The sequence below is a fragment of the Tachypleus tridentatus genome, chromosome 1 (assembly GCF_004210375.1).
Source record: "Tachypleus tridentatus isolate NWPU-2018 chromosome 1, ASM421037v1, whole genome shotgun sequence".
NCBI lineage: Eukaryota > Metazoa > Arthropoda > Merostomata > Xiphosura > Limulidae > Tachypleus > Tachypleus tridentatus.
Genome location: NC_134825.1, coordinates 60490563 through 60518025, shown reverse-complemented (window position 1 = coordinate 60518025; position 27463 = coordinate 60490563). Strand labels below are relative to the sequence as shown.

Below are 27463 nucleotides of genomic sequence, written 5' to 3'. Positions count from 1 at the left end.
TCGGTTCAGTAAACACAGCGGATTTCCTCTTAGTTGCGTTAATAGTCATCTAAAAAAACTTCCATGTTCACTTTAACCGCAGAGGATACGGGCTGGCTGGTAAGGCCGTGTACACATTCATAGGCTGGCTGGTAAGGTCGTGTACACATTCATAAATGCGAGGGCGACGAGAACTACTTCCGTTCAGATTTACAGTTTCCGGTATTTGGGCTATTTTTAAAATATATTTATTTTTTTATAAAATTTATAGCACTAATCCCTCTAGCCATGTATCTAATTATTATTTTTTCTTCAAATCTGTATGGTTACATATGTGTATTGGGTTAAAAGTATGAATAAATACGACTACGAAATGAAGAAAATGACAATTGTGGTTCAACTTATGCCTTATTTATGAACTAAATATTTTAACTATTATATCGAATAATTACATTTTCACTTAGGCCGTTATGGGGCTACAACTAAATTTTCCTTCACCCTAGGGGCACAATTCCCGAAAGTTATAATAAGCCTTTCGTTTATGAGAAAAAAACAATAAACAGGGGTGGTTGTGCAAGACATTTGTCGTTGAAGGTTGAATGTTGGCGATGTAGTTTGCTTGCTTGCTTTAATTTTGCCTGCTTGGAACAGAGTAATTACCATTTATTATGTTTTTACATGTCCATTATAGACCTTTACCTCCTCGCAATATACACCGTAGGACTGAAAAAAAGAGATGTGACGTTTGAGTTTTCTTTGTAGAATATCGCTCAAAGCTGCTTTAAGACCATCTGTACCAGCCATCCCTGATTTAAAAGTGAGAGCCTAGAGGGAAGGCAGCAAGTCAACATCGTCCACGAGACACAGCCAACAGAATAGTGGGATTGATCGTCACGTTATAACACTTCCCACATTCAATGAAAGGATTAGAACCCGCGACCTGCAAAATACGAGTCGCGTCACCAACCTTAGCATACCATTCCAGGCCAAGACTTGAAGAAGGCTGCAACCGAAAAGTCAGGTGCTAATAAACCTAATTTTACTTGTTACTAGCTTGTGATCCAAATTTAGAGATATTATTTAGCTACTATGCGGTAGAGTTTAAAATATCATATATTTGTATTTTTATAAGTTGATGAGTAATATTCTTAATTTTGTTTCTCATTAAAGAAGTTGGAAATTTATATTTAAATTTAAACATCGAATATAACGTCGTTTAATTTATTTTTCTGTTTCCATCACGAGAATCACAAATGAATGACAAAAAGCGCTTTGTTCAATGACTGAAGTAAAAGCTTTACTCTTGTTACATTTGATGAACTGTGAAAATAAATACAAAAAAAACACACACACACACCAAAGTTTATTTAAAGTGACAAATTCTTTGTTAGTAGACGATCTCAGATTTGTCATTTATTTTAATTAATTATATTAGCATAAAGCTAACCAGGTCACCACACGTTAATTCTTGAGTAAATAAAGAACTCACTAGGAGGTGCCCTTTAACCTTATAATCAGCAACTTAACAGGTTTTTCTTTATCATTTTATTTATTTTTTCTTATATAACGATGAAATTAAAACGTGTTATAGACCAGGCATGACCAGGTGGTTAAGGAACTCCCCTCGTAATCTGAGGGTCGCGGGTTCAAATCCCCATTACACCAAACATGCTCGCCCTTTCAGCCGGTGGGGCATTATTTGTAACCTTTAATCCCACTATTCGTTGGTAAAACAGTACTTCACAGAGTTGGCGGTGGGCGGTAATGACCCGTTACCTTTCCTCTAGTCTTGCACTGCTGTGTTAGCTTTGCGCAAAATTCAAAACATGCTACATTAACGTTCCTGGTCTATTCCTCTTTTGTACGAGTTACGATCTTGAAACAGCATCTTGGTGACACTTAAAGCTTCAAGAGTCAACAGAACGTAATCAAAATTTTGAAACTTTAAATACATACATCTTTCTACTATTACAAAGCCAAAGTAAATATTATTTTGAAAACATAAGTAGCTTTTTTTTTAATATTATTACATTCATTCCATGAGAATTATAATGAATTTTAAATAAATTTATTTCAGGTTTTTATTGCAATCTCGCTGTACTTATAAACGTTACTATTAATTTCGTTATTCTACTTTTAATGTAGTAATTGTTTTTTGACAGTTACAAGTCAGCTCATTATGAAGATAGCTTAACCCTATATTTGCAATTGTTTTCGCGCTGTTAAGCTTTAAAAGAAAAATGATATAGAAACTAGAAATCACTTGTCCATTGAGACTTTATACGTTAATTATAAAACTGATTATTGGTGAACAGAAGTTGTATGATCAAACTTCTTATCTCTTAATAAAAATATTGAATTCTATTAAATGTTGAATACATCTGTTCATCAAAGTATTTTTCTACGTGTTAGTCCATATTAAGTGGATCAAGTTTTTCCCAGTTCTTAACTCTAAAATACAAATACTATAAAGCTAGCATGGTCAATCAAAAGTTAAATAGATGAAAGCGTACAATAGTACACGGTACCCCTTGAAGAGAAAGCGGTAAAATTAAGGAATTACGTCGTTAAAACCTGGGATTCGAATTCTATGTGGTGGACACAGCAAATAGCCCCATGGGACATTGTTTTAAAACAAACCATTCACGGCTACTGTGCTAAGCGTCATCTGTTTGATTGTCTGTCTAAAGAATAAGGGAGAACGAATAAAAATCAAATTAAGACGGCTTTTAATTTCTTTTTTAGAATCATTTGATTAAATAATTGTTCAAGTCACACTATTGAAGTAGAAAAGCACCCACCGACAACTCTTATTACACACCCACGGTCTCAAAGCGCGAACTCGATTGTCTCCCGCAGGTACAGCGATAAGTCTACGAATTTACAACGCTAAAATCAGGGATTTGATTCCCGTCGACTCAGCAGATAGCCCAATGTGGCTTTGCTACATGAACATCACACACACACACACACATGATTTATTTCTTGGCGGTAATGAAGCGCGAGTCATAGAGCCTCAGTTGTTTGGGGTGCTCAATTCTGAGCTGCACTCGACCGAAAGAGTGAGTTGAACCTCTATTCTTTCACGCACAAATTTATGTAAATTACTTTTATACATCAAATGCAACAACTATGTGCACATGACGCAAGATTTTAACGTAACAAAATGTCAAAATCTTTTAGTGATTTTGACCTTCAAAGTTAGTAGAGATAAAAGACTAATGAAGTATTACTCCTGTGCCGCAGGACCCCACGAAATGAACAGTCCTAGTTCTCGAGAATTTAATGTATTTGTTTGTTTTCAATTTCGCGCAAAGCTACACGTTAGCCGTCCCTAGTTCAGTAGTGTAAGACTACACGAGAGCTATCTGCGTTAGCCGTCCCTAGTTTAGTAGTGTAAAACTACACGAGAGCTGTCTGCGTTAGCCGTCTCTAGTTCAGTAGTGTAAGACTAGAGTGAAGACAGCTACTCATCACCATCCACCGCCAACTCTTGGGCTACTCTTTTACCAACGAATAATTGGATTGACCATCACTTTATAACGTACTTACAGCTAAAAGGGAGAGCATGTTTGGTGTGACGGTGATCGAACCCGCGACTCTCGAATTACGAGTCGAGTGCCTTGACCTTCTGGCCATGCTGGGCCAGTTAATGTGAAAACAATAAAATCGATGTCAAAACGTTATTATTTACATATCAAAAATTAATTGAGCAAGTTATTGTTTCAACATTATATAATTGTTTAACAATAGTATAAATAGAAGCAGCTGGATTTATTTAATGATAATCACACCGATTAACATTCTACTTGAAAAAAAAAAACTATTGTTGTGTAAAGGGGTCGCGGGTTCGCATCCGTGTCGCGCCAAACATGCTCGCCCTTTCAGCCGTGGGGACGTTATAATGTGACGATCAATCCCACTATTAAAAGAGTAGCCCAAGAGTTGGCGGTGGGTGGTGATGACTAGCTACCTTCCCTCTAATATTACACTGCTAAATTAGGGACGGCTAGCACAGATAGCCCTCGAGTTGCTTTGTGCGAAATTCTAAAACAAACGAACAAACGTTGTGTAAAGATAAGATGTATTCTTCTGAAAATTCAGACTATTCTAAAAAAATTGAAAAAATATCCACCATTTTTTGTTTCACGTAAACTGACATGATCTGAAAATTTTGCAAAAATTTCGTTTGTTTAATAATAGAGATTTAAAATAAATTAATATATATTTTTTAATTTTATAGTATGAAAATCGGATTCCATACTAGTGACATCTATCGCAGATGAATTTCAAAATATATAAAAAATTAGACAATTAACCACTTATTATTGAAACGTGAGAAAGTAAATGAAACTTTAAAAAATAAGTTTAAATTTAAAACAGTTGGGGTGGTCAGTGGAGAACGAATATATTTGTTTGTTCATTTGGCATGCATGGCTTGATAATGGAACCTAATTAAAAACAACAAAAACAAACAAAAATGAAATTAGGAAAAGCTTGTACATTCCTTGTACAGTTTAAGAACTGCTGATGCGCGCAATGTCCCAAGACTATGTGAAAGTGCCAATTAAACTGTACCTCGTTTCCCACAGTTTCACCTTTTTTAAAGATTTTTCATTAATTCTTCAAACATAATATAAAGGAAAACTTATATATATGTGTTCAAAACTTATATATATATTATATTCGCCTCATATTTCTGAATTTGAAAAGTAAAACAAGTTCATAAAACAAACAAAAGAAATATTCTTTTCGGTTTTCGTCTTTCTGTTTTGGTTTAGTTTGTTTTGAATTTCGCGCAACGCTACTCGAGAGCTATCTGCGCTAGCTATTCCTAATTTAACATTGTAAGACTATAGGGAAAGCAGCTAGTTATCACCACCCACGGCCAACTCTTAGGCTACTCTTTTACCAACAAATAGTGGGATTGACCGTCACGTTATAACGCCCACATGGATGACAAGGCGAGCATGTTTGTTGTGGTGGAGATTCTATCCCGCGACCCTCAGATTACGAGTCGAGTGTCTTAACCACCTGGCCATGCTGGGTCTCTTCTATCGGTGGGCCAATGGTAAGTTTACCGACTTACAGCTCTAAAATCCCAGATTCCATTCTTCGAAGCGGACAAAATGCAGATAGCCCGTTATAGATCTTTCTATTGAGAAAAAAACAACGCAGATTTTGCATGTTTTTAGTCCTAGAACACTGCATAGCATACTGTTAGTCTGCTTTGAACATTGTGCTTGTGTGAACGTTTAGTGATTTTGTAGTAGGATAGCATGAAATATCTAGTAAACTATAAGTAACAAGTCTTTCCAGTGGCACAGTGGAATGTCTGCAGACATTCAACCCCAAAAACGAATTTCAATACCCGTGATGGGCAGAGTACAAAGCTACACAATGAGCTACCTGTAAGATAAACACCATCACTTTGCCAGAATATAAAAAGAATTCCACACCAACGGTTATTTCTCAATCGTTTATGGATATAGTTTCAGATTCTACAAAGAGTTGAGTACTTTATAATAAAACATCTTGAACTATGCAAAGTAATATATCACGTGACAAATACAGCCGATATAAAGTTGGTATGCGACGGGATTGTATCAGAACTACATTTTGACATTTTGTGCGGGTAATGTGATAACACTAAAAATTCATCGTTGTCAGAAAAAAGAGTGTGTAATAGTCCTTTCATTGAGATCTTAAAGATGTGTTTAAGTGTGGGATATAAAATTTTCAAGACGGTTATATTCCTTATATGTTATGACATTGAAGAAAATAATGTGGATTAACTTGGTGTACACAATATGAAACAGCTATAGGCATTCAGTGAGTGACACCGTTTTACGAGCTCAAACAAAGAAACTCACAAAATCGAAGAATGAAACCCATACTGAGAGAAAGGTACCGAAAAATATTTATAGCATTCTATGAAACGAGCCGAAGCTACATTATTGCAAAGTAAAGTAAATGTAAAGCTGTTATGAAAGCAAACTTAGCTGAATGTGCAAAAACGCCTGAATGCGTATTCTTAAAGCGATAAACATATAGTTTTGAATCAACTGTATATGCGTATTTTGGGCCTAAATTAGTTGATAAAGCCCATTGTAGTTAAACGTGAGTTAGGTATCGTTTATTTGAAATACTTCATAAATAAGTAAACGAAAGGTGAAGTCGAAGTCAGTCGTCACACGATGACAAGATTGTGCTATTATATAGCAGAGTCATTGTATTAAGACGTTTGATTAGAACAGCTCAGGTCTTTCTGAATAGATGGTTGGTTCTTTTTTGAACAAAGCCACATTGGGTCATCTGGTGTGTCCACCACCGAGAGTTTAATCCTACATTTCAACATTATAAGCCTGTAAACCTATCACTGTCTTCTCGAAAACGATTCTAAACGTTAATGCCAATATACAATTTGGACTTCTAAGACAAAGACCTTTGTAACAATATGGGATTTGTAGCGTTTGATTAAGCAACTTTCGTGAAAAAATTTGAAGAGACAATTGCAAACGTATTATCATAAACCACGACTGTGATTTATAAGAGTGTTCGCCCAAAACTTTAATAAAACTTCGAATAAGAACATACTGGCGAAAATCATCTTAAAAAGCAAACTTGTTATTGAAACAACACTCAAGTAATTCTATCTTAATGGCTGAGGCTACTAAAATATGGCCCCCCAGTGGCTCAACGGTATGTGTTGCTTTGTGCTTAATTCAAAACAACAACTACTAAAATATTAATAATTCTGACTCTTGAACAAAATACAAAATTAATTTACTTATTTTTCATATTATTTCTCTTTTCCAAGCCTACAGAAAAACGACAATAAATATTTTATTGTCAAGCATCGAAATCTATAGTAAAAACCATAGATTTCTGCACAGCTACTAAACAAATTCCTGCGAAGGTTGTAGGGCTGTTTTTACGTTGGTTACTGAAAGCCGAGGTTCCCAACCTCTGTATTTTCCTATGTTCTTCTTTGCTTTCTACATAAGAAGCTCTTAAAGCATCGCAGAAGTGCAGAAGTCATTTAAGCACTGTTATACAAGTCAGAAACATTTTGTTTTATTAAAGTAAACAATGTGTGCATTTATAATAGTGTCTTCAGCTTTACTAATATTGATTATAGTTTTACAAGCCGACGTACAAAAAAGAAATGGCTACCATACTTTATTGAAACTTGGACGACAGAAATGAATGTAATATTGAGTACGTCGTAGGGTAGTTTTAAAATTAATTAAAACGATATTCATTTCTTCGTCCTGAAGAATTGTTTCCAAGTCCTTCAATTTCCGCCATTCAAGAAAAAATTGCTTTTACTAATGTGTATTAAGGGTAAAATAAATTGTACAACTTATAGCACATTTATTGAAAATTGTCATTTTAAGAATTCATCATTTTTCGAGTTCGTTATTGTACTTTGTGTCTACGTAGTTTTATGTGACTATTTCATGAGCTTTCTAATATTAGACGATAACCATAGTAGACTTCTCTTTCGAGTGGTACCTTATTCTGTTGTGTTTCGTACTTCACTGAAATTATGAATGCGTATTTTAATATTATGATTTTACTATTATTCATATTTTTGTTTCACAAGCCTTTTACAAAATCGGCTAAATATTTTGCACCAAAATATTGACACATGTACTATATGAAACACTGCAAGTTCCCAAGACCTGTTTGAAACTTCATTATTTTCATAAAAATTTGATCTACGTGACTATAGATGCGTAAATATGCATGTTGTTGTAAGCGACTTCCTTAATACTCGACTCTTGTTAAACGCGTATTTACACGAAACCTCAGGCATAAAACCATTTGGCTCAGTAAATAACGGTTGGATGCAGCAGTAAATTATTGAAAACACATGTAACATTCAACTGAATGCATAGGTACTTATTTAGCTTAAAAAGTATTCTTTAATTTGAAAAGGGAGAATAGGGATCGTCAAAAAAGTACAGAAACAAATTAAATCAAAATTCAAATATTATATTTTCAAGCTTACATCTAGTCAATCGAACCAGATTTCAGCAACATTATTGATTATTACGGAGCAATAGTCATTGTGTTTGTTTGTGTTTCATTACAGCAAAGCCACATCGGGCATTCTGCTCTGTCCATCGAGGGGAATCAAGCTGCTGATTTTAGCGTTGTAAATCCGTAGACTTATCACAGCCCTAGCGTGTGACAGCACTAGTCATACTAAACTTATTATATTGCCCAGTTGAAATTAAAAGTCCGATTTTAGTATTAGTAAAACTGAAAGCTACGAGCATACTATATGTCATTAAAGTCATCGTTGTGTGAAACTGCATACAAACTTATGCGTCCTTTGGGGGTGCGCTCCACACTTTGGGAAACGTTCTGTTAGGAAGTTTGTTTAAGTTGTGTTACGATAAATAAAAACTCTTATGCAAAATTGGAGTGTTTACTGCATTATTTACAATATTAATAAATAGAATATTTATCAAAATGTCACCCTCACTCGTTATTTAAGAAGAAAAAATGTCAACAGATGTTTTGATCATTTTATTATTTTTATAACATTTATCATGAATACATTTTGTACAATAGGTGATTTATTTGAAGATGGAGAACGAAGACGTTGTGTAAAATAAATGGTATATTTTAAATTGAAAAACAAGAATGCGTTGTACAATAGGTGGTTTATTTGAAGATGGAGAACAAAGACGTTCGGCAAAATAAATGGTATATTTTAAGTTGAAGAACAAGAACGTTTTGTAACATAACTGGTACATTTGAAAGTGGAGAACAAAGACGTTTTGTAAATAAATGGTATATTTTAAGTTGAAGAATAAGAACGTTTTGTAACATAACTGGTACATTTGAAGGTGGAGAACAAAGACGTTCGGCAAAATAAATGGTATATTTTAAGTTGAAGAACAAGAACGTTTTGTAACATAACTGGTATATTTGAAAGTGGAGAACAAAGACGTTTTGTAAATAAATGTTATATTTCAAATTGAAGAACAAGAACGTTTTGTAACATAACTGGTACGTTTGAAGACGGATTGAGAAACATTAGAAATGTACAGTCAGCGCTTGGGGATTTAAGGTTATAAGCCAGACACGGATTTTCTTCCAGGGTCTAAAGCCGTAACTGGTAAGATACAACACGAAAGAAAAGAAAGACGTTCGTGGAGCAGCGTAATTAATAAACATTGTACTTCTGTCAACCACTTAGGGCCGACTGTATAGGTACGTTACTGGCAATTATTGGATAATTAGACTCAGCGCACATCCTGGGGTCAAGGATAAACACCGTCTTTAGGTAAATTAACGTCAACATCCTTGTCATTCATATTGTAGCCTCGTTCTGAGAACACCAAGCACGTATAATATGATACATCAGAAAATGTACCAGTATGAACTTTAAGTAGCTTACATGTGTTCATTATGTGAATATTTTGTTTGCATGTGTCCAAAAACCAAATAAGGATTGACTTTGTTTTTGTTGTTTTTTAACGAGGGGGAATAGAATATATATAGTTAATTGACCTACGTCTTTAGCAAGATTGAAACGCCAAAGTACTATTCAAATCTATAAGCCTGTCAAGGTATTGTTATTATTAACAGGAGGTAATTAAGTTAATGAAATGGAAAAAAATAAATAAAATATCAAACATAGTGTCAGTAATAATAATTAATGTCTAAAAAGAAAGTGGAGAATTAATGATACAACCGTTGACTTTTGCTCACACATTTGTATCGGAATTGGTCTATTTGTTAGAGTACTTATATCATGAATCCCGGGATTCATCATGGTTTGCGATTCGTTACACGCTATGAAATTTGAGACCGTAGGTGCGCTAAACAAGTGAGGGTCAAATCTCACTATTCGGTGACTTTGTTTGTTTGTAGCTAAGCACAGAGCTACACGGTGGACTATCTGTGCTCTACCCACCACGGGTATCGAAACCTTATTTCTAGCGTTGTAATTCCGCAGACAAACCGCTGTAAGAGTAGTCATTTTCTGAAAGAGTTAAAGAACTTATACAATTACGTGTGAGGTGTTTTCAGCTGTCGTTGACCCGGTATGGCCAAGCGTCTTAAGGCGTGCGACTCGTAATCTAAGGGTCGCGGGTTCGCATTCTCGTCGCGCCAAACATACTCGCCATCTCAGCCGTGGGGTGTTATAATGTGACGGTCAATCCCACTATTCGTTGGTAAAAGAGTAGCCCAAGAGTTGGCGGTGGGTGGTGATGACTAACTGCCTTCCCTCTAGTCATACACTGCTAAATTAGGGACGGCTAGCAAAGATAGCCCTCGAGTAGCTTTGTGCGAAATTCCAAAACAAACAAACAAACAAATTCAGCTGTCGTTTAGGTACCGCAATAAACCCCTATTAATATTGAATAAATCATTTCATTCAGCCCACCGATTTAGTTTTTGAAGTATTCAAGGTACTTAAGATGCGAAACAACAACAAATATGAAACCAGTTCTATCATTCGATTCATCATTTGTCTCTGAATTGTATCATTTCAGGAAAGTGAACATATAATAAGCAACCCTAGAATAGTATTAAATCAATTAATAAGTAAAATAATTTTAATTTTTAATAACATTAACTGGAGATTTATAATAAATAATCATAAATAAATGTTCTTTGCAGAAAGAGACTCATTTTCAATATCATGGAAACAATAGTGCCACGTATTATGGAAAGTAACCGTGGAAAGATTTTTTCTGTTCGCTTTTTGAGATATAACACGGCGCATATAATGGTCCTTGAACAAACCACAAGTATCCAACAAGAAACAATAAGACACTTCCTGTGTGTTTGTATATAGAAATTTAAGTATATACGGTTTAAAACGTTTACTTGTTCGTCAGAAATAATTAGAAAATAATAACGAGTATTTTGTTTAAGTCCCAGGGAATAAGTACCACTGCGGGCGTCCGCCACCAGCAATTACGAGACAATTATACTACGTTAGTTTCCTGTATGTCAGCGCTCTCTGTGGGGTCAAGGTTAAACACCGACTACAGGTAAATTAATGTCACTATTCTTGGTATTCATGACATAGCCTCTGCAGCATGCAGCCAGAAGAAGATAAATAATTGTGGATATGTGAATGAAAATATTCTGTAGGGGTAAATGTGTGTCCATTATTAGGTGTACATTTCATGAACATATACATGAAATTTTTACCATATACGATGGCAATTGTTTCTTTATTACACCACACATTTCACAATAACTATGAAGGAAACATTAACTTATCAAATCACTCAGTAAAAATAAAATTTCAACTTCAGATCCAACGATTTGAAGGTAAGTTTCAAACGACTTTTTATTTTTCTATTGTGCCGGTAAGTGGGAATCCCATTTCGAAAGAGTTTTTCTTTCGTTAACTATAATGGCTACAAAAACTGCACTATTCATTTAGGGTTAAGAGATGTAGTTTGCTGAATGCTAAACGATGTTTTAAGCAGAAGTGAAGAGTCGTACTTGGTGATGAAATAAGTTTCTGCTTTAACGATAATTCCTTTCTAACAAATCAGCTGAGCGTTCGGATTACTCAATCAAGAGTTCCAGGCATTAATTTTATTAGTAGCCATCAGCAGAAGTCAAGAGTCCTCATTTACGTTTTGAAGGAAGGGGTTGAAATCCATCCGATTTATGTATTAGGGGTAGTATTCGAGGTCCTTCTCACCTTCAACTTTTGATATTTAAGATTTTTTCCCACCTTCAATGGCCCGGTATGGCCATGTGGTTGAGGCACTCGACTCGTAATCTGAGGATCGCGGGTTCAAATTCCCGTCACACCAAACATGTTCACCCTTTCAGCCGTGGAGGCGTTATAATGTTACGCTCAATCTCACTATTTGTTGGTAAAAGAGTAGCCCAAGAGTTGGTGGTGATGTCTAGCTGCCTTCTCTCGTCTTACACTGCAAAATTAGGGACGGCTAGCGCAGATAGCCTTCGTGTAACTTTGCGCAAAAGTTCAAAAGCAAACAAACAATTAGTATGCTCTTACCATACAATAATCGTTCTTTTTAAACAATATTTTTAAACTATGATTTCTTAAAACATACTGTCTTCTTTTTCATGATCAGTTGCAGGAAACCGGCCCGGCATGGCCAGCTGGTTAAGGCGCTCAACTCATAATCTGAGGACCGCAGGTTCGAATCCCCATCACACCAAACATGATCGCCCTTTCAATCGTGGGAGCGTTATTAGTTGGTAAAAGAATAACCCGAGAGTTGGCGGTGGTGGGTGATGAACAGCTGCCTTTCCTATAGTCTTACACTGCTAAATTAAGGACGGCTAATGCAGACAGCCCTTGAGTAGCTTTGTGCGAAATTCAAAAATAAACAAAAACAGTTGTAAGAAACATTATCCCTAATTAAAAATAATATATTATATAATATTCTTTTAGGTCCAGCTTAAGATAACTAGTTTGCCATAAAAATAAATAAAGTTTTTTCTTTAAATATTGCTATTTAAAAATTACAGTCTTTCAAAGCAATACCAATTGTAGTAAAAAAGATTCAAGTGAATTATGACTTGAAGTTTTGATTAACAAGTGGTTTTTATCCTTTTTACTTTTTATACATGAATAAAAGATTGGTTATAATAATTTTTGTATAAAATAATTTAAACAAAGAAGAAATTTTGTTCGAATTTGAAGTTAAAAGGATTATTAGTTGTACAGACAATCTGAATTTTCTGATGTTAATGTTTAAATCTTACATTTTTTTCCAATTCAAAAAATCTATATAAGTTTTTTATTTACAATTTGATCATATTGCGATCTTTTTTCGTATTTTTTTAGAAATTATAAGTTCCACCTGAGTTCGTCTGTATGCGAGATATGTCATGCAAACTCAGCGTGTGCGTTGAGCTGTAGTGATGCTTGTGGTATGTTTTGTTGGTGAACTGAATCACAGTTAATTTAGCGTCCCTATGTTAAAGAAATATTGTAAGTATAATATATGGTAGTTGTTAACTGCTATTTAGGTTTGTATGTGTGAGGGCCGAATAAATAAGGACTTTACACACTCAGTATCTCAAACTGAGCCTTTAAAAAACAACTGCTGTTTAGAATTTATTATACCACGACTTTTCTCAGTGGTAATTGATGTAACTCCTCAATTTAAGATGTATTCTCGTTGCTTTGACTTTATTCTTGTTTGCTTGTAATTAACCATAAGTCTACACAATGTTCTGTCCATCACAGGTTTCGAAACCCAATTTCTCGCGTTATGAGTTTGTAATCTAACTGCTGTGTCACTGGAGCTCATTAACATTATTCAACTAATATTTGATAAATAAAAATCATAAAATAATGGAAATACACTGAGATGATATTTTAAGAGCTTTTGACTGGAAATGTATGGAAATGTTCCATACAGATATATAAAAATACACAACTAACTGGAGCTTGTTGCATCTGCAAAACACATGTACTACAGAAACCATGAAAAATATATTGTATCAGAAATACATGAATTTGCATTTCTACTAAACACCTGGACTGGGTGATTTCTCGTGGCATAGCAATAATGTAAATATTAGCAGGTGCATACTAACAGCATGAGGTCTGAGTACAGACTCACTATCACAGGTGGATGCCACTTTGTGCTTTCACACCAGGAAGCTATCTGGTTGTGAACCGTTCGCCATTTCTTCTTTTGAAAAGAGAGTTCTGTTCAGATGAATGAAGCCTTAAAATTCATACTGTCCAAAACACCATTTTACGTGCACTGGAAACACATGCGTGCATTTAACGTTGCTTGTGCTAATATATGATTCTGAATTATTTAATTTTAAAGTAATTTTTTGAAGAATTGTTTTATATGTCAATGTTTTAATACATTATTAAAGTAATGCTTGATAAAACCATTGAGCGTCGTTATGTGGTTTCTTTATCAACAACCCTATTTTTTTCTACAAATAAATTCACAAACAAAATTATAATCTGATAAAGACAATTTTCCCATAAGTAAATTAAGAATATTTAGTAAGGTGAATAACTTTAGTTCACCATTACTTAATAAGTTTGGCGCACGTATTGTATTGGACGTGCAATTAAACAGACTGCGATATATATATATAGCTTTATTTTTGCGCCGTTTGCACTACATTTTCCATGTACGATGTTGCTAGTCTTGAATTATAGTGTTATCTTATTGGTGAAATACTGTATCCTTCCTATTTTAACTGAAAGGATCACAAAGTAACGTAGGTAACAAGTGCTGTCTGAGAAAATTAATCCCTACTGTGAGAAGTGTGTAGTGGTTTGCTCTAGAAGTCTCATCTCAGGTCTTGTGTCATCACTATCGCTACAGGGTCAGTCGATTTGGCTGAGTTCTTAACCATAACATTTAATATGCTTTGTTTGTATTTATACGTTTCACAACATTTAATAAGCATTAAGAGTTTTTTTATTGAAAGAAATCAGAATTTTTAATGACGTATTTTCCTTAGAAAGTCCTACATAAATATATGGAATGATAGTTTGTTTGATTTTCAGTTTTGCTCAAAGCTACACGAGGGCTATCTGTGCTGGTAATCCCTAATTTAGCAGTGTAAGACTAGAGGGAAAGCAGCTAATCATCACCATCTACCGCTAAATCTTGGGCTACTATTTTACCAATGTATAGTGGGATTAACCATTAAATTCTAACTCTCCCACAGCAGAAAGGGCGATCATGTCTCGTGTGAAGGGAATTCGAGCCTGCAACTCTCATATTATGAGTCAAGTGCCCTAATCATCCGACTATACAAGGATTGGAATCATACATTTAACTACTCTGAGTGCAAAGTAATTTTCGTGTTGAGACTGAAATACTTTTATTCATCTGAAAATTCTAAAATTTTATTTGCATAATCTTTAACCCTTTTAAGTAAGTTTAAAAATATTTCTACGGCAGAACGTTGTATTTTATCTGTTGTTTTTTCTGACCTATGATGCCGGCATGGCCAGGTGGTTAAGGTATTTGACTCGTAATCTGAGGATCGCGGGTTCGAATCCCCGTCGCACTAAACATGCTGGCCCTTTCAGCCATGGGGGCGTTATAATGTAACAGTCAATCCTATTATTCGTTGGAAAAAGAGTAGCCCAAGAGTTGGTGGTGAGTGGTAATGACTACCTGTTTTCCCTCTTGTCTTACAGTGCTAAATTAGGGATGGCTAGCGCAGATAGCCCTCATGTATCTGTGCGCGAAATTCAAAACAGACCAAAGCAATTCTCTGACATAACTTTATACGAGGTTATTGAATTTAATCGACCTTTTAATCATCATAAAGAAAAACGAAGTTACCCTTTTTATTTATTTCTAGAATGATCTTCAACTGTATAATAAAACTACATCTGTTTATACCAAATAACTTTAAACTAGTAACAGTATACATCGTTTTCTTCTTAAAGTTCCAAGTTTCACTGTGTCGGTATTTGGGTATTGATGTTGTTAGATACCCAGGAGGGTCAGGTACATTTGACCTCTTCCTCCCCTCCCGACGATTATAATGTCTGTCTTTAGGGTTTTTTTTTTAATTTTATTTATTTATTTATTATTATTTTTTTAAAGCTTTGGGCCAGAGTAATCGAATGACATCATACTCAGGCCCATTTCAGGGCTCAGTCCATGCATGGACGAACAAGAAGTTTTTTGTTTTTTTTCTTCATTTCTTTTTTTTTTTTTGGTACTTTCAAATATATATATATATTTTTTTTGTATTTTTCTCCTTTTTTCTCGATTGAGAGAATGCTACTACTACTTGTAGCAACACACACAAAAATAAAGTAATAATAATTATTATTATTCAATACTTGAATAATAATTCAAAAAGAGAAAAAAAATAAAAAATAAAAATAATAATGATTAAAAAGAAAATAATAATTATTATAATAAAAAGAAACAAGGACTAAGTGTCTTGTGCATAGTGGCCAGCTTGTGTTACATTTCTTAAATATATGTTAAAAGGGGAGAGGTATTTAGGACCATTTACATCATGTACGTGATATCTGTCGAGATCACACATTAAGTCATTTTTATGCCAATTCTTATTGAAATATTTTAGAGAATTATGCACGAGTCTTTCAGCTATTGTATCTATGTTTGCATACTTGTGCATGAATGTGGTTGAGGTGCTACGTGGTACTTTATATGCTGAAGTTAGTACAGAATTTTGTATACGTTGAAGTTTCTGTACATGTGTGGGTGCTATGTTAATCCAGGCAGGTGATGCATATTCTATTGTTGGTCTAATGTACGTTTTGTAGATTTTAAGTATGCTGTCTGGTGATGTTCCTTGGATTTTACCTGAAAGACTTCTTGCATAGTTTGCTCTTTTCCAGATTCGTATCAGTACATTTTTTAATATGTGGTAGCCACGTTAATTTTGAGTCATAGGTTAGACCTAGAAATTTAGCAGAAGTAGCAGTCAGTAAAAGTGATCCATTCATATAGAGTTTTGGTGGATCTTTTTTTGGCTTATTCAGTCTGCTGAATACTATGACTTGGGTTTTTGGAATATTGATTTTGATTCTGTATTTCTGGCAGTATTCTTCGATGTTATTTAGGACTGGTTGTAGGTTCGTTGCTGCTTATTGACGAAGTGGGGGCACTTTTCCAGACTGCTACATCGTCAGCGAACTGTGATACATAACCTAACCTTAAACTGGCTTGTTTTATTGACCTTTCAAACGAAATAATATCAGCGCCACAAAAGGTGTTAGCCACTTGGCAAACTTGTAGCTCACGTTACCCAATCAAATTAGGCATAGCATTGGCTACTCAAAAGTTGTTAGCGAGATACCCCGTGAAAAAGGTTTATTTTTATTTTATTTATTTTATTTAATCTAACGTAAAAAGTTTCTAATTTTTGCATTTTAGTTACTTTCATAACAGTAAATAAAGAATACTTATCAGAAACCAGAAATATAGTACTTATCTGTGTCTTCTTTTCTGTTGGGGCCTGGCATGACCTAGCGCGTTAAGGCGTGTGCTTCGTCATCTCAGGGTCGCGGGTTCGCGCCCGAGTCGCGCCAAACATGATCGCCCTCCCAGCTGTGGAGGCGTTATAATGTGACGATCAATCCCACTTTTCGTTGGTAAAAGAGTAGCCCAAGAGTTGGCGGTGGGTGGTGATGACTAGCTGCATTCCCTCTAGTCTTACACTGCTAAATTAGGGACGGCTAGCACAAATAGCCCTCGAGTAGCTTTGTGCGAAATTCCAAAACAAACTTTTCTGTTGTTTTTTTTGCGGCAGGTTTGCGATGACATTACTTGTATGTTAATGGTGCTGCTACACTAAATTACTTTTATTTAATCAAATAAAACACAGAATAAAAAGATATAAAAAGAAGACAATGTCATATAACTACAAAACTATAACAGTGTCATATAACTATAACATTACTGGCTTTTTAAATATGCTACAAGAGCCATTCAAAACTCAGTTAAGGTTTTCGATGTGTTTCCCTTGCGAATAAAGTATGTGCTTGAAGTGAAATAGAAAACTCTTTGTACAAAGAAAACAAACAGCAAAATATAATACGCCATTCGACAAAATAATAGTTTGGCTTTCTTGTGGTTATAAATAATATAGTATTAAACGTCAGAGAGAACTATTGGCAGTTCGTGAAAGAGAAGGTGTGACCCGTGGATGTGGCATGAGGGGTTTGATTTTGATTTTCTGCTTTATGGCTCTGTAACCAAATAAGATTAAAGGCTGTAAAATTATCCTTTGCTTGAGTAATACGTAATGTTATGTTTAGTAATTTATGTTAAAGTTCCTACTTCTTGGACGGATGGTAAATAAGTTAGAAAAGAGGGTGTGCCTAGAGAGCAAATGCCACAATTCCCATACTACGTTAAATTGAATATTTTTAAAATATTGTCTTAATACTTATATAATATTAATATTTGGATTATTATCTACGTTTTAGTGCTAAGTTTATTTGTATACTCTATAAAATACTATAATTAAATTTTGTATGTAACTCAATAAAACTTCGTGATATGTTCAGAAACGGATGCTTGCGTAAAAAGTTATAGAGCTTTCGCAGTTAGAATATAGTGTGTGTTTTTTTGCCAAACATGTTCTTATTTGATCAGTAAGTACAGCTCCTTATGACTATGATGTAGGATATATCTCCTAAAGCAAATGTGGCATAGTGTCTACAATAGTATGGACATAATACCTAAAACATCAGCTGGATAGGTCAATAAGAGTTGGGGAACTGACAATAAACTGGAAATACATTGTAAACCGTACTCTTGAGCAAATCCAATGATGTTTTATGATAGACAGTGTACATTACTTTATGTGATAGCTATTTAATTGTCATATGATGGGGTAATGATAAACTTATGAAGTTACAACGCTAAAATTCGGAGTCTGGATCCCCGAAGTAGATAGCTCAATGTAGCCTTTTTCGAAAATAAGTAAATAGAAACATATATTTAAAATATTTAAAAGAAACTATAGTTGACTATGTAAAGTAACAACAACTTACTTTAAAAATATTGGTGTATACAGTATTGAATTTGATTTTAATACAACACATTTCTTCACACAGAGTGTAATATTTTATGAGCATGCAACTTTACTCAATACTTTTTAATGTGTTTTTGGGTACAAGTTACAGTTAGAAAAGATGCTAATGTGAAGTGTGATTGCACAATCTGAGATAGCAAGTATTATCCATGTCACCACTATTATGTCCGTCGTATCCCACCCGGCTTGGATAGTCCTTGAAAGACCTTGTCATCATTGGATATAACAGGTATAATGTGGTTGATACATTTACTCTTACTCAGAAGTTTTTCATAACAGATGCTTTTAAGTTGTACTATCTTTGTTTATGAAAGAAGTCATATAAATATATGATGTTTGCGCTAATGGCTTATCCTAGTCAGAAGTTAGAGGTAAGTAAATTTGTGTTTATAAGAATTAGACAATGAAGAAATACATGCAGGTTACAGGTAGACATTGCCTAGCGTCAACTTAGAGTGGAGCATGATTGTATTCCCGTCAAGTGTATGTCTTATATAAAACCTCCTGGATTGGGACAATCATGGGCGCTTGAGAAAATGTACTAATATGTATTATGATTTTGTATACATATACCTGTAGAAATGATACTTGACTAGGGAAATAGTGTTGACAATAACTGTTTAAAATTACTTTTGGAGAAGATCATTACAACTTTGGCCTACATTTCTATCTGAACTTGATCAATTAGAAATCAAGTTTAGTAAGCATTTTAAATCGTAAATCTTCTACATAAAATCAAATTCTTAACCATTCTGTTTATTGTGTTTTCTACTGCATTTAACTAGGGTTACAATAAAACTCATACAGTTGTCCCAACTTGACTCATTATGGAAGAAGAATACCTTTCTATGACCTTTGAAACTTAAAGGACCAGGCAGTGTTTCCCAGAACCTCTATGAAAACTTAGATTTTTCAATGGAGAAATAGGAGCCTATAGTCAGGATGTTTTGAATTATTAGGTCCTCATGAGACAAGATCAGCTCACCATACTACCACTTTTATCGGCATTATCCCTAATTCCAGAGTCACCAGTGACTGCAACATCTGTTCCTGCCACTTAGTTGGATCCCAGTCTTCCAGTTGAACAATTTTTTACAGTTGACTTTGCTAACTAAGATGCGACACTTAATTAAAATGAAGAAGATTGGATGTAGAGTGTTCTTTCTGGTGAAGTGCTCCACTGTAGCTATGAGGAAACATTGGAATCTTGTTCATGCACGTCTCCAATTCGAAAAGAAAATATTCCTGGTACTGAAACCTTGGAATTCTCCAAGGAATATCGCGAAGGGTTTTCATTGTCTTCCACCACTTCAAACACCAATACTGTGATATCGATTTCCTCTTTGCCGACACCATCAACAAAGCACCAAGAGTTACTAAAGAGCTTCTTACAATAGTATCAATAAATAACTGTCTCAGACCATTACACTCTTCAGTAAACCATCATATTGAACAAGCACTGCTAGGCTCGGGCACCTAAGTGCCCAAAAGCCTGAAACTTGTGTCAGAAGAGTGAAGACCAAAGGAAAAATTAGGGTAACTCTAATTAAACCAATGTGATCAAGAAGCTTCGTTGGGATTAAATAAACTAGGAATGGTAAAGGAGATCATTCATAAAATAGTTCCGACTAACCAGAATTTTAAAGTAGGGTGTATGTAAATATGTAAAATTATTTTCTTTATTCGTAAATGTAACATTATATTCAAATTATATTTAAATGTTATTCAAGTATTTTATTATTATTTCATACTTAAAGATCCACTTTTGTATGATATTTATCATTGTTAAAAATTCATTGTTAAGAAGTGTTTTTGTGTTTTCAGACTTGTTACTGGTGAAATAATTTTTTCTATATTTTAATATTTGATCTGCAGTGGAGGGATTTATCATTATGTGGTTACCAATTTTGCGTTTAATGAAATCCGTATCACCACTGTTAATGGGTGTCTTTTGCTTCGTACGTTCGCTGTTTTAAACGTCAGAATACTTTATTGTATTATATTTTTTTCTTCACTATGGTAAAAAATACTCTCAATTATGTTACTTATTGGAATGTTGAAGTAATTTAAGCTAAGTATTTACTTTACTTTAAACATTTTGTTATTGCATTAATTAATGATTTGTTTTAATTAATGCTAAATAATTTATTTACCGTTATGTTTATTCTTCTCTTATGTTTAATTTTATAAAATTAAATTGTCTATGATATGGATTTTTTACTTTTTCATTGTTCTTGTCCTAGAGTCAATTTTTCCTGTCTGTTTCTGTACAAAATGATTAAAGTATGTTTCATTTTGTTTCGTATTATGCTTTACGATTTAACATTTCTATTGTTTCTTTTGTTTGTTTTTTGAATTTCGCACAAAGCTACTCGAGGGCTATTTGTGCTAGCCGTCCCTAACTTAGTAGTGTAAGACTAAAGGGAAGGCAGCTAGTCATCAACACCCACCGCCAACTCTTGGGCTACTCTTTTACCAACGAATAGTGGGATTGACCGTCACATTATAACGCCCCCACGGCTGAAAGGGCGAGCATGTTTAACACGCCTTAACACGCTTGGCCATGCCGAGCCTAACATTTCTAAATTTTAGCTCTCTTTTGCAATATTGTATTGCTAAGTATTAATAAAATAATCATTGTCAGATGGCTCTTATTTTATTGCTCATTTTGTGTTGTGTACTTTCTGTTATACAAATTTAAAATGCTAAAGGGTTTATTTTTGTAAAGATAAATTATTATTGAATTGCTATAAATTTCATTTTTGTTGAAGGGTTATGGTATTGCACTATCTTATATTTTATATTTTAAATATTAAGACCATCAATGTTAAAGGATACTGTGATACTGCATTTTCTGTTTGAAGTATTATCAGTGTAATAATTAACTTATCTTTTTCAAGTGTTGTCTTGTTAACCTATCATGAAATGAAATAGTTTGTACAATATCAGGATAAAACATCGCAGAAGTACAATAGATCATGAAATGAAATAGTTTGTACAATATCAGGATAAAACATCGCAAAAGTGCAATAGATCATGAAATGAAATAGTTTGTACAATATCAGGATAAAACATCGCATGAAATGAAATAGTTTGTACAATAGATTCTCGACAGTTTTTCGTGGCCCGGCGTGACGAGGTGGGTTAAGGCGTTCGAATCCATTTCATCCCAAACATGCTCGCACTTTCAGCCGTGGGGGTGTTATAATGTGACGGTAAATCGTATTATTCGTTAGTAAAAGAGTAGCCTCAGAGTTGGCGGTAAGTGGTGATAACTGGCTGCCTTCCCTCTAGTCTTACACTAAATTAGGGACGGTTAGCATAAATAGTTCTCGTGTAGCTCTGTGCGAAATTAAACAAAAAACAGTTTTTTTGTTGTATTCTTGTTATTTGCATTGGTTTTAAACTTTAGAAAATAGGAAAGTCTAATTGACTTGAAAATAAATAAAAAATTGGTTTTAAAATGTAAGAAGATACTCTGCTTTCTTTCTCTTTTAACTCAGAAAGATAACTAGGTTAACTAACCGACCACCGTTTTCAACATTTGCGCGCGTATTCGCGTTAGGCTCAGATATTGTGTTCCGTATGTGATAAATAGAATGTGGTATGTCTTTATTTTATTTTCACATTATCCATACATTCCCATAATAATTTAGATTTGGTATTTCTGAAATTTTCCAAGGAAGATGTCGCTGGAGAATCCCGTAGTCTTCTACTCTCGTGCTTTTAGAGGTTCAGAGGTTTATCGATATGTGGAGGCCAGATCCTTCTTGTTTTAATTAATGAGATGTGGATGACAAGTGGACTCTATAAGAAGTGTGAAGCGGTTAATTATATCAGTTTATACCATATTTTTGATACCGCGCTCTCAGTTGTAGAGAGTGATGCTGTCGTGTGCTTTGTCTTCTACAAAATCGAAAGTTTGTTTCAATTGGTAACTGTATAAAGTATTTATTTTCACGTTATACACATTGTGTCCAGTCTCTTTTCTTCAACTCAGACAGGTCAGATACCTAGTTTTAACTCAGACACCTAGTTTTAATACTGCATTGCGTTTTCTGTTGCACTAGTTTTTGCTGTTACTATTCTTATATTTATACATATATGTATATACATGTAGGGTTATCAGTACATCTGAAAATTTCACACACACACCTATTATGAAATAACATTTTTTTTTGGTGGGGAGCAAAGTTTAATGGAAGAGACAAATGTGATAATTAATAGTAAAGTAACATAGAAATATATACAGCTTTAGTCATATGGAATATGGTACTTCTTAACTGAAGAGCTCCTAATCTGACACTTGGGCTAAAGGGCAAAGTCAGAAAATTTAGAGGTTTGCATAGTCATCCTTACTTTTAAATTGTTGATCAGAAGGAAGGTAATCACTTCTCAGCACCTGCCGCCTAAGTTGCTATTCTTTACCAAGCATCCAAATTGATTTTCACAGTTAGACCCAAGTGTGGAGCGTTTTCAGTGTCATATGGCTGATCAAATTTTGAACCTAGTGATTAGCAAGCCTGGAATGCAAATTACTAGGCCATACTTGTTCCTAGGACACTAGTTTATATACCTTCAAGTGGCGAGACATATTTGTTAGAATGCTTCAAACAATTCTTTGGTGCCCTAAAAATAACGCTATTTTCATGGAAAATAACACATCGTTTCTAACTAAACATTCATCAGGAAACGTTAGTGAAAGTCAACTTTTTCTTGTTCATATTAAACATATTTTAGAAAATACTATTTACTTTACAGCAAACGACGTTTTAAAGGGACGACATTTTAGTGGAAAAGTACTGAAACAAATCTCAAATTAAAATGTTTTGTCACGTTAAAAATATATATATTTGATCATAAGTGGTACCTATAATTACCAGGGTATAAAAATATAAATATGAAATCACGTATGAGTTGAAATTCGTAGCTCTTTTTTTTTATTAAAACAGTAGAAGCTTTTTATTATTTCTTTCTAAATATAGCAATCCACAACTGACACAAATTTAGGAATAAGTTCTAAACATACAAAAGTCGTCCTTTCCTCAGAACCTCAGAGTGTTTCACATTTCTAATTTTCAAGTTGAAAGAAAAGTTATTTAATATGGTGAAGTAAACTAATTTTTTTAACTTTCTGATTTAGACTAACCAGATGTAATGAATTATTTCTTTGGTTTTAAGCAATGGATTATAGTTTTGGCCGTAGATTTACTACTGCTAAACGACCGACGGTTTGATGGAAAGAACTTTACCACTGTTTATTAATTTTATTTTGGGATTAGTTCTGATTTTTGCTCTCTTTTACAATGAATTATATTATAATTATCACATAAACCAAGTTTACATCCTGTTTATAGATATAAGCAACTTGTACGGAACGCTACTATAGTAATTGGTTTTCGTAGCTGTTTTAACACTTTTAAGTAGAATAACCTTTTGTTATTCAAGTGTAATAAATCAGTTTATGAATTTATAGCTAGATTTTAATTATGCTATTGTACGTGATATGCATTGTACAAATAAAAAATTGAGCTTATCTTTGAAACTGTGTTTTATTTGGTTTCAGCGAGCGTATCTTTTTTTTTATAGCAGAGCCACCTGGGGGTTATCTGCTGTGTTCAATCAGGAGAATCGAACCACTGATTTTAATATTGTAAATCCAAAACTTTCTGTTGTACCACGAGCCGTCACTAATTTAGCAGTGTAAGACTAGACAGAAGGCAACCAGTCATCACCACCCACTAACTCTTTTACCAACGTATAGCGGGATTAACCGTTACATTATAACGCTCCCACGGCTAAAAAGGTGAGCATGTTTAGTGTGACAGGGATTCGAACCTGCGACTCTCGGATTACGAGTCGAGTGTTTTAACCACCTGGCCCTGCCGGGCCTGGGAATTTAGTTTCAGTGCAATATAAATTTTTATGTACTGTTAAATATTTCATTTGTTGTATTGTTATTTATTTAAACTGTTTTACAAGATCTGTTTACATAGAATCCGTGCACAATTTACCTATACAAAACACACGTACAATAAATATCTCACGGTTGCAAAGGTCAAGTAAATATGTGTGTAACAAATTAATTGAGTTGAATCATATAAATTCACTGTTATAGGATGTAAACAAAATAGATTTTACAGTTTTTATTTCTTAAATAGTGCAATTTTTATTCTTAATTTCAACACTTAACTTATACTTTTAGTTATCACTCTTTTTATTTCATGATTTTTAATAGTTATTTGGATTAAGTTAAAATCAGTTACTTTTATTTATTCAACAGTTTAATGTTTATCTGTTATGCACAAAGCTGAGCAATCGGCTATTTGCGATGTGTTTACAACAGTTATCGTCATAAGCCCTCAAGAATACCATAGAACCGTTTGAGTCCTTAATGGTTAAACTTTTACCGTTTACGATACCATTGAATATTAAAGAGATTCTCAGTCAGGTAATCATATAGAATTATTCTAAAGCTTCTTTTAATATATTAATAATGTTTTTGAGGTGGGAAACTAAAATATATATTTTTCTTAAATTTTATACAAAATTTACCGCACTTTGTTTCTCTGTTTCTGTAAGTTCAAAACTACGTGACAATTTTATTTATCATTTTATGAACGTTAATTTCATTCTCCTAAACCATCTTTCGTTCTTATTCGGAATTTATTATCTTTGTTTAACCGAGCTAATGTTTTAGTGTTGTCTAGCTTCTTCGTACTTTTTTATGAAATGTTTACCAGACTTGCCTCACTTATCAGCCAATCAGATACAGTCTCTTTTGGGTAAGAAAACTGTGAGTTACAATCACTGGGTGTACAGTTACCGCCTCCAACGATTACTCTGACATCCTATATCAAAACATTTTCGATTTACCAGAGTATTCAACAGGCAGAAGGTATCAAGTATCTCCGAGAAACGTCGTATCACGTGATAGCGAGGTGACAGCTACCGAGTGTTCTAAATACCAGCTATTAACCAATAAACGATTAGATAGTCTTGTCAGTGGATCGTACCCTGCTGCTTTACATCCTAATAGATAACCATCTCTGATGAGTGCTGTAAATAGGTTTGACAGTAAGTGCTCAACCTAACGATTTTTCGTCGAATGTAACGTTTTCCACATGGTGGTTGAGGCTGTGTAACATTTTATAGCTTAAATCAACATAGTAAAGATTGATCTTGATTGTCGTTACAGATATATGATTCTATTTCTTATAAAATGTTTTCATTTCCATCTAAATCCCATTATTTAAACAATGATCTGTTTTTAGCAAATCCATGAACTATTTCTGGTGTTAATATTTAATGGGCCTGGCTGTATGACATTGATTATTCTTTTACATCAGAATAAAGTATCAGGCCATCCCATAAGTAATGTCATCTTTTTAGGATAGGATAAGTTTAAATGCATATTTCTTGACTAAATGAAGTTATTCTCAAAGTCATATAAGTTATATGGGATGACTGGGAAGCATTAAGTGTAAGCCAGTTCGTTTCTTTACTAGTTTTTGTTTTCTTTATTTTAGAAGCCACAATTATCATGGAGGTGTGAAAGGAGTACATAAGGCATATAATGTTTTACGAGTTGAGTAAAGGGAAAAGTGCTATCGATACCACGCGAAGCATTCAAGAGGTGTACGGAAATGACATTCTGAATGTAAGGAAGTGTCAAAGAAGTTTAGAACTGATAACTACAGTTTGACAGATGCAGCTCGCACTTGGCGCCCTGTTGAGTTTGATAGTGACCTGCTTTTAGCAACACTTGAGAAGGATTGTGGTATAACTGTTGAAGAATTAGCCCCAAAACACAATTCATCTCCTTCCACTGTTCATCAACATTTGCAACAACTTGGTAGAGTTTTAAATTGGAAAAATGGGTACAACATAAGTTGTCAGCTGATAATCTGCATATTTCTTCACTCTCGTGAACTTCAAGCTTCGTTTTTGAACTACCTAGTGACTGGAGATGAGAAATAGGCACTCTATTAAAATGGTAAGCGCCCCCGACAGTGGGTTAGTGCAGGAGAACCAGTTACACCACATCCAAAAGCGAACCTGTATCATAGAAAGGTTTTGCTTAGTGTTTGGTGGGATAAAGGTGGTGTAATACACTTTGCGTTGTTACAACCAAACCAGACAATCACTGCTGAGAGATACTGTCAGCAACTGGATCGACTGAGCAATGCACTAAAATGGGGGACCTGATTTTGTGAAATGAGTTGTTTTCCACCATAACAATACACGTCCTCATACCGCTAGGATCACTTCCAGAAAAACTGAAGAGCTTGGCTAGGAGAAACTTCCCAATCCCCCTTATTCTCCTGATCTTGCTCCTTTAGATTACCATCTTTTCAGAAGCTTGCAACATCATCTGAATGAAAAACAGTTTACTTATATGGATGAGTTAAAAATTAGCCTTTGTACTTTTTTCGTCTCAAAACCACCTAATTTGTACAAGCATGGTATTGAAAATTGTTACTGAAAGTAATGGAAAATACATAATTAATTAAAGTTGATATTTGCGTTCTTTGTTCTCCTTTTAAATCTTAACATTACAAACGACATTACTTATCAGATGACCTGATATATTCAGGTTGTACACACACGACAGGTCACACAGTTCATAATGGTACCTGTTTATTAATTTCTCTTCACTATTACCAAAACAGTCACATTAAGTATATCTCCCGTCTCTTACCCCCTAGACATAAATTGTGAATCATTGGTAGGAACAAAGCTCAACTGAGTGAGTATCCAGTGCGTTGCTGTTAAACCTAATGTTCTGATCAAGGTTTACTGAAAATTTAGACTAATCTTTGGACAAGAACAGGTCTTCTCTGTTTCAAGCCAAATTCATGAAGACTGTGTTATAATTTAATAACCACTTAAGCTACTGTTCTAAAATTCATAAGGAGCAGGTAGTGGCTACTATTTG

The 27463-nt window shown here is 34.3% G+C and overlaps 1 long non-coding RNA gene across 2 annotated transcripts; it reads left to right on the top strand.

The window, feature by feature from the left end:
* On the top strand, positions 1 to 27011 carry LOC143249849 (uncharacterized). Of its 2 annotated transcripts, XR_013028023.1 has the most exons (4): positions 1 to 201; positions 742 to 1000; positions 24115 to 24331; positions 26055 to 27011. It is a non-coding gene; the product is annotated as an uncharacterized LOC143249849 (long non-coding RNA). The 2 variants fall into 2 exon arrangements; XR_013028015.1 differs by lacking the exon at positions 24115 to 24331 and having other exon boundaries at positions 8 to 201; positions 26055 to 27006.
* Positions 27012 to 27463: the final 452 nt, after the last annotated feature.